Source organism: Capra hircus, chromosome 3 (genome assembly GCF_001704415.2).
Source record: "Capra hircus breed San Clemente chromosome 3, ASM170441v1, whole genome shotgun sequence".
In the NCBI taxonomy this organism is placed as follows: domain Eukaryota; kingdom Metazoa; phylum Chordata; class Mammalia; order Artiodactyla; family Bovidae; genus Capra; species Capra hircus.
The window spans coordinates 69,128,813-69,137,122 of record NC_030810.1 but is presented as its reverse complement, the minus strand read 5'-3'; the positions used below and the strand labels follow the sequence as shown (position 1 = coordinate 69,137,122).

At 39.6% G+C, this 8,310-nt stretch overlaps 1 non-coding gene across 1 annotated transcript; it reads right to left on the bottom strand.

The window, feature by feature from the left end:
* TRNAC-ACA lies at window positions 7,960-8,031 on the bottom strand. Its single transcript has one exon. It is a non-coding gene; the product is annotated as a tRNA-Cys (tRNA).

The window sequence follows — 8,310 nt, the reverse complement described above, 5'->3', positions numbered from 1 at the left end:
TAGAAAGTTACAAAAAATGTCTCTGTGAAACTACTATAATAACCTAATCTGGAAGGCCTCAGAAATTCTTAGCCCTTTTGAATCAACTGACCAACTGAATGACTGTTGTTTGGACTTGATTGCATTTTCAGGTACTTCTGACCAAAGGCACTGAAGAGAGACATTGGTGAACCCTACCCTCTAAAATAAAAATAAAGGATCAAACCCCAAGGGACCTAGAAGAGAATCAGAAACTTAGGGAATCCAACTATCCTTCACCTTCACTGGATCAGACAACCATCAATGTGATCACCTTTTCACTATCCCTCACCTACTGTCCTCTCTGCCTTTATTATCCAACTTGATGCTATGGTCAATCATGATAATCCCTTCTTGTGATCACCCTTAACTCCTCTGTCTCCTCTTGCTCCCTCCTCATTTCATGCGTGGCAAGATCACAACCTTTATTAAGCCCTTGTTAAAGCTTAAATTAAATCCTTGTTAAGCCTACATCTGCCTTGCATCTTGCAGCTGGTTTGGCTAAAGGAAAATGCACAACCCTGCTGTCAGGTATTCCTTTAAATGTATGACAATGAACCTCTAATGGCCAATTATGTTGTATTTCCTTCTTTATTTGGCTGCACCCCACAGTATGTGGGATATTAGTTCTCCAGCAAGTATTTCCAGTTAGTTCTTAACCAGAACTAACCAATCCCTAAGACTGAGCTAGGGATTGAACCCAAGGCCCCTGCAATGAAAGTGCAGAGTCTTAGCAACTGGACCACCAGGGGAGGTCCCTATACTGTATTTCTTAATCCGTCACTTTTCTACTCACCTTACTAGTGACAGCTTCTCTCACCATCCTATTTAAAAAGCAACCACCACCACCACCCCTACACTCCCTATTCATTTCCCAAATTGTCTCCATAGCACATATAACCATCTGACACATTATATAATTGTTTACTGTTTTAATATTTATATCTTCCTTGAATGGAAATTCAGAGAATGGGTTTTTATGTTTTGCTCTTTAACCTAGTAGAATAGCTAACATATAGCAGATGTTCATGAATAGTGATCTAATAATGAATAAATTATTTGCTCCTAAAGACCTACTCTTTTCTTTATTATTATAGTTGATGTACAATATCATATTAGTTTCAAATATACAACACAGGAATAAGTATTTTTAATATATTGTACTACATTTAAAGTTATTATAAAATTTTGCCTATATTCCCTGTGCTGTACCATACATCCTTGTCTCTTACTTATTTTATACATAGTAGTTTGTAACTCTTAATCCCCTATATTGCCCCTCCCTCTTCCCTCTCCCCACTGGTAACCACTACTTTGTTCTCTATATCTGTGTTTTTGTTTTGCTCTATTCATTTGTTTGTTTTATTTTTTCAATTCCACATATAAGTGATAACATACAGTATTTGTCCTTCTCTATCTGACTTATTTCACTCACCATAATATCCTCCAGGTCTAACCACGTTGTTGAAAAATGCAAAATTTCATTCTTTCTTATGGCTGAGTTGTATTCCATTGTGTTTATATACCACATCTTCTTTACCCATTCATCTGTTGATTTTACACTTAGGTGGCTTCCCTATCTTGATTATTGCAAATAATGTGGCTATGAACACTGGGGTGCATTTATCATTTAGAATTAGTGTTCTCATTTTCTTTGGATATATAACCAGGAGTAGAATTGCTAGATCGTGTAGTAATTCTATTTTTAATTGTTTGAGGGACCTCCATACTATTCTTCCTAGTGGCCGTAGCAATTTACATTCTCACAAGCAGTGTACTAGGGTTCCCTTTGCTCTATATCCTCACCAACATATGTTACTTGTGGTCCTTTCAATGATGGCCATTCTGACAGATGTGAGAATTTTTATTTCCGTTTCCCTGATGATTAATGATGCTGAGCATCTTTTCATGCACCTATTGACCACCTGTACATCTTCTTTGGGAAAATGTCTTTTCAGGTCTAAAGACTCACTCTTCACCAAATGTGAACATGTAGGAGACAAAGAGATAAAGGGAACAGAGAAATCCACTTGCCAAAGTAAAAGTAGGAGACAGTGCCTTTAACTGGGCTTGGAAAGAAGCCTAAAGTTCCCTGACAGGGCTCTATGCTGACTGCAGAAGAGACTATCTTGTATGGAAGAGTGAATTCGGGAGCCCCTTAGTACTTTGTGGGGTTGACAGCAATTTAAATGGGCAACCAGCTTTCAAATATCATTGAAATTATATAAACCCTATGTATCTAAACTCATTAACTGACTGAAAGTTTACAAATATATTCCCTATTGTATTGAGAAAGCAAACGAACCAGAGGAAAACTTTACACCTAGTCTTTTGACTGTCTTTGACAATCATGATCCATGTAAGAGGGGCTGAAAAAGTTCTTTCAGTAATCCAATGAGTCTTTCCAATAACTGAATTCTTTGATCAGAACTAAAATAAGTGGTTCATAAGGGGCATCCTTGGTGGCTCATAAGGTAAAGAAACACCTGCAATGCGGGAGACCTGGGTTAGATCCCTGGGTTGGGAAGACCCCCTGGAGAAAGGAACAGCTACACACTCCAGTATTCTGGAGAATTCCATGGGCAGAGGAGCCTGGCGGGCTACAGTTGATGGGGTCCCAAAGAGTCGGACACAACTGAGTGAATTTCTCTACAATTCTAGGAAAAGGGGAAAAAAAAGAATAAAATCCCCTCTGAACAAATCAGAGAAAGAGCTATGATAGCAAAATTAGTTATAGTGCTCAAAACAAATTTAAAGAAAAGCAAACCAATTCATCAAAACTCTTTTATTGCTTATTCTTTTATTTCTTAGGAGCTTTTGTATTGTTAATTTTAGTGAATTCTGACTCCTTGTTCAGACCTAATAAATTTTAAGAATGCATTTCTATTGGGGGACTGTACATTGTAACTTGGCCATTTCTTAAACGGTTGACACATAGGTAAAATTTATAATGTATACAAAGGCTCCTAAGAAACAAATAAGCAATAGAGGATTTTATTTTGACAAACTGGAATACAGCTCATGATAAAGAAATTCTTGTTCAGTTTGATTTGTTTTCCTTTGAATTTGTTTTACTGTACTTTTGAGGGATAATTATTAACATACACATAAGTTTTAAAGTATTACTAGTGGTAAAAATATTTTTGATGATATTAACATGATAAAATTACTTGACTAAAAAAATGTTTGTATAGCTAGATCCTCAAACATATAACATCTATGTATTTATTTACCTCGGAGAAGGCAATGGCACCCCACTCCCGTACTCTTGCCTGGAAACGCCCATGGATGGAGGAGCCTGGTAGGCTGCAGTCCACGCTACCTGGAAAGGCTGAGATTTGAAAGTAAGTCAGAATCAATAATGCTCATGTTTCTTGGTCATAAGCTTTACAAAAGAATGATGCAATTCAAATTATTGATGATGAGATAAATCTGTTGTCTTGATCTCTTAGGCTAATAAATAAATTGTCTCTCAAAAGTACAATGTGTGTGTTTTACTCCCTCTGTTATGTCCCACTCTTTGGAAGCCAGTGGACTATATAACCCACCAGACTCCTCTGTCCATGGAATTTCCCAGCAAGAGTACTGTAGTAGGTTGCCATTTCTTCCCCCAGGGGATCTTCTTGACCTAGGGATCAAACCCACATCTCCTGCATCTTCTGCGTTGCAGGTGGATTCTCTACCACTGAGCTACTAGGTAGTATGATATTCAGAGAGTCAATTACCACATCCCCTGCCTCTTGTTTGTAGAAAAGATTTAGCCTCCTATGCTTTCCTTGATTTCTTAAAAAAAAAAAAATTAATCAGAGAAGTGAAAAAATGCAGAAACAAAGGAAAAGAGTCAAGCAAGCAAAAGCCGTAAACGAAGTCAAGAACCTTTAGTTCCTCCTCAGGGGCTGTAGATAATATCCTGAGCCATATGCTTGAATTGTTCTGCAGATGCTAAAACTCCCATTAGGTGGAAGAAGTTAACTGCCTGCTGACCACCAGCAAGTAAATCCAGACCAGCTGGAACCAGAAAGTTAGCAACTGAGGTTCCAGAAACATCACCCTGTTACCTCACTATCAGCCAATCAGAGAATTGTGCATAAGCTGATCACACATCCTTCCCCTCACAGTCTTTAAAAATCCTTCCCTGAAAGTCACCAGGGAGTTCCCATCTTTTGAGCATTAGCTGCTCATTCTCCATGCTCGGCCCGGCACCTTTTGGTAAATGCTATACTTTCCTTCACCACAACTTGGTGTCAACTGATTGGCTTTGCTGTGCCTTGGGCAAGCAGACCCAGGTTTGGTTCAATAACTCAAGGTGGGTAGATAAAAGGCAGTGGAAATGAAAGTCTCTTTTTAGGAGATTCAGAAACTGGAAGCAAGAACATTCTGTAGAAGGACCATCTCTGCTGCTCTCCTTCTGGCCACATTCATTCATTTCCTTCCATCCATGACTTCCCTGTCTCTGGTTTCTTTTTCCAGTTCATTAAGTAACTCCTTAAATAAAGTTGGTGGTTGTATAACGTCCATGTCTCTTGCTAATGCCAATTTTAACTTAACATGAAATCTATGTTGAAGTGCTGCAAATCTAAATTAATTTTTGGAAGCATTTCACCAGTGTCTTGAAATTCGTCAAAGACAAACCATTAAATTACAGGGAATCCATATGGTGATAAAATTGTTCCATGTTTCTCTTTCAGTCCCTCTAAATATACCCAGGGAGAATATCTCCATTTGTTGCTGTTTGTCTTGAACAGTACTCAAACAGCATTTGAAGAGTACTGTGTGGGATTCTGATTCTGATGTAGATGTCTATAGACCATACTTTGGAAAACACTGACCTAGACATATCTAAAATTTTTTGGCATGATCAAATACTCCATTAGTAAAAATAAAAAGTTTAGCATACACCCACAATATTTAATATAATGAGTGATAAAATGAAAGCAATGACATATTTACACACATTTGCTAGTTAAAGTCTTGGTTAACACGTTGTGATAAATATCTAGTTCAGTCTGCTTAAGAGGGTTTGTGGCTCAGAGGTTAAAGTGTCTGCCTGCAGTGTGGGAGACCTGGGTTCGATCTCTGGGTCAGGAAGATCCCCTGGAGAAGGAAATGACAACCCACCCCAGTATTCTTGCCTGGAGAATCCCATGGACGGAGTAGACTACACAGTCCACGGGGTCGCAAAGAGTCAGACACAACTGAGCAACTTAACTAACTTTCAGTCTGCTTTGGTATTTGGTTTTAAGGATAGCCCTAGCTGATAGAGCTATCTCACCAAGATATACAGTCAAATGGAAATACACAATTGTCTGTACTTTCTGAATCTTGATACTTATTCTTCATTTCAGTCCACCAATTTTGCAGGTTTTGTTAAAATCTGGCTAGTAACTTTCTTTCTCTCTTGGTGGAAATCAATGTTTTTGTGAATTGGGAAATTTTGCATTTTTGATATTTTTAACAAACAGGTTCAAAACTCATTGAAATTTCTAAACAAGTGATAAATTATGCCTCCAAGTCTTTTTTATTGATACTATGCCTTAAAGGCGAACTTTGTTGCTTTTGTTCAGTCACTGAGTTGTGTCCAACTCTTGGCAACCCCATGGACTGCAGCACGCCAGGCTTCCCTGTCCTTCACTGTCTTCCGGAGCTTGCTCAAACTCATGTCCATTGAGTCGGGGATGCCTTCCAACCATCTCATCCTCTGTCGTCCCCTTCTCCTCCTGCTCTCAATCTTTCCTGGAATCAAGGTCTTTTCTAGTGAGTCAACTCTTCCCATCAGGTAGCCAAAGAGTTGTAGGTTCTGCTTCCGCATCAGTCCTTCCAATGAATATTCAGTGAATGTTTCGGGAAATAAAATTACCAAACAATGGAAATAATTTCACACGTCAATTTTCAAGCTTTATTTCGATAGCATGAAATTCTTTTAAAAAGCAGATTACTTTCTTATTTGTTGGATGACTGCTTATAATATCTCATTAGTCTGTCTTGGTTGGTTAATTAATCACACTCTTTCTTGGTTAATGGAAAGCTTATGAGTTTAAGTCAGTTTTGTCATTTTATTAACATTATTACTATTTGTTTGCATTATTGTTATTTTTAATATGTGTCTCCTTCATAGAAAAGTTTTAAAGTCAAACTAGATGGTATACTATGTGGATTTTCTGACACAAACAGTCCTCCAATTTTTCAACACCAACCATATTTCCAAAAATTTAATTCAATTCTGCCATTTAGTGTCTGTAGTTAGCACAGACCCCACAAGTTAAGGGCTCTGTTTCACAAGACTGCCTCTATATAAGACACCATCCACAAATGAGGTACCTTGGCTATCACAGTTCTGCTCAGCCAACTACAAATGTAGGGGTTCCCATGACCCCCTGCTCAGATTTGTAATTCATTAGAACTAGTCACAGAAACCTTTACATTTTAAGGTTTATTATAAAGTATACACCCTCATAGCTGAGTTGTTAAAGAATCCGCCTGCTATGTAGGAGATCCCAGTTCAATTCCTGGGTCAGGAAGAGCCTCTGGAGAAGGGATAGGCTACCCACTCCAGTATTCTTGGGCTTCTCTTATAGCTCAGTTGGTAAAGAATCTGCCTGCAATGTGGGAGACCTGGGTTCGATGCCTGGGTTGGGAAGATCCCCTGGAGAAGGGAAAGGCTACCAGTTCCAGTATTCTAGAGAATTCCTTGGACTGTATAGTCCATGGGGTCACAAAGAGTTGAACACGACTGAGAGACTTTCACTTCACTTCATAAAGGATACAACTCAGGGACTTCCCTGGTGGTCCAGTGGTTAAGACTCTGAGCTTCTAATACAAGTAAGGGGCATGGTTTTGGTCACTGGTCAAGGAACTGAGATACCACATGCTGTGCAGCATGGCCAAAAAAATAAAATAAAATACAACACAGGAACAGTCACAAGGAATAGATGCATAGGGTAAGATGTGGGAAGTGTTTTGTTCATCAAGTGTTTGGTCTTTCTTGTGACCAGCTGCTGTGGATCTAAGGAGTCTTACCCTCAGCCACATTGTTAGCATAAATTCAGGTGTGGTCCTGGGGGGCCTCTTGTGAATAACAAAAGGCACTGCAGTTGCTGAAGAAATTCTAAGGTTTTTAGGAGCTCTGTGTTAGGAATGGTAGTTTGTGTTCCACTCTTTGTGACCCCCACGGACTGTAGCCTGCTAAGCTCCTCTGTTCGGGATTTCCCAGGCAAGAATACTGGAGTGGGTTGCCATTTCCTTCTCCAGAGTATCTTCCTGACCCAGGGATCTTCCCGACCCAGGGATTGAACCTGGGTCTCCTGCATTACAGATGGATTCATTACTGACTGAGCCACCAGGGGTGGGAAAGACCAAATATGTATGTATATATTTTATACCACATAATACTCTATATGGCTGTTAACCAGGCCCATGTTAATTGCAACTGTGATGTACTTAAAGTGAACAGTGGAGTAAGGGTACCATTTTTAGCTCCTACTTATGCCCAGGATACCTCTCTGCATCAGTTAGAGTTTCTAATTGCAAAGAACAAAATCTACCCTAGCTAATTTAAGTAGGAAGAGCATTTATTAAATAATAGAGTTCTCAAAAACATTACTTAGGTTTACGAGTTTATCATAAAGGATATAACCCTGGAACAGCCAAAGGAAGAGATGCATAGGGCAAGGTGGGAAGCATGCCACTCTCCCAGCATATCAATGTGTTCACCAGCCTAGAAGCTCCCAGAGTCCCATCATTTACGGATTTTAAGCTAGGTTTCACTTTGCAGGCGTGACTGATTAAATCTTTGGCCATTGATAAAGAAAGTGAAAGTGAAGTCACTCAGTCTTGTCCAACTCTTTGTGACCCCATGGACTATAGCCTATCAGGTTCCTCTGTCCATGGGATTTTCCAGGCAAGAATACTGGAGTGAGTTGCCATTTCCTTCTCCAGGAGATCTTCCCAACCCAGGGATTGAACCTGGGTCTCCTGCACTGTAGGCAGACGCTTTACCATCTGAGCCACCAGGGAAGCCCACTGGCCATTGGTAACTGAACTCAAACTCCAGGTTCCTCTCATCTTCCCAGAGGTCAGGGAAGTAGGGCTGAAAGTTCTAATCCTATTGCCACCTGGTCGGTTTTTCTCTTGATGAGGATCCCATCTTGGAGTTATCTAGGGGCCCCCACCCGAATCATCTCTTTATCGTTCAAAAGACATTTCACACTCCAGAGATTCCAAGGGTTTTAGGATTTCTGGGCCAGGAACTGGAACAAAGATCAAGTATTCAATTTTTATTACATCGTAATCTCA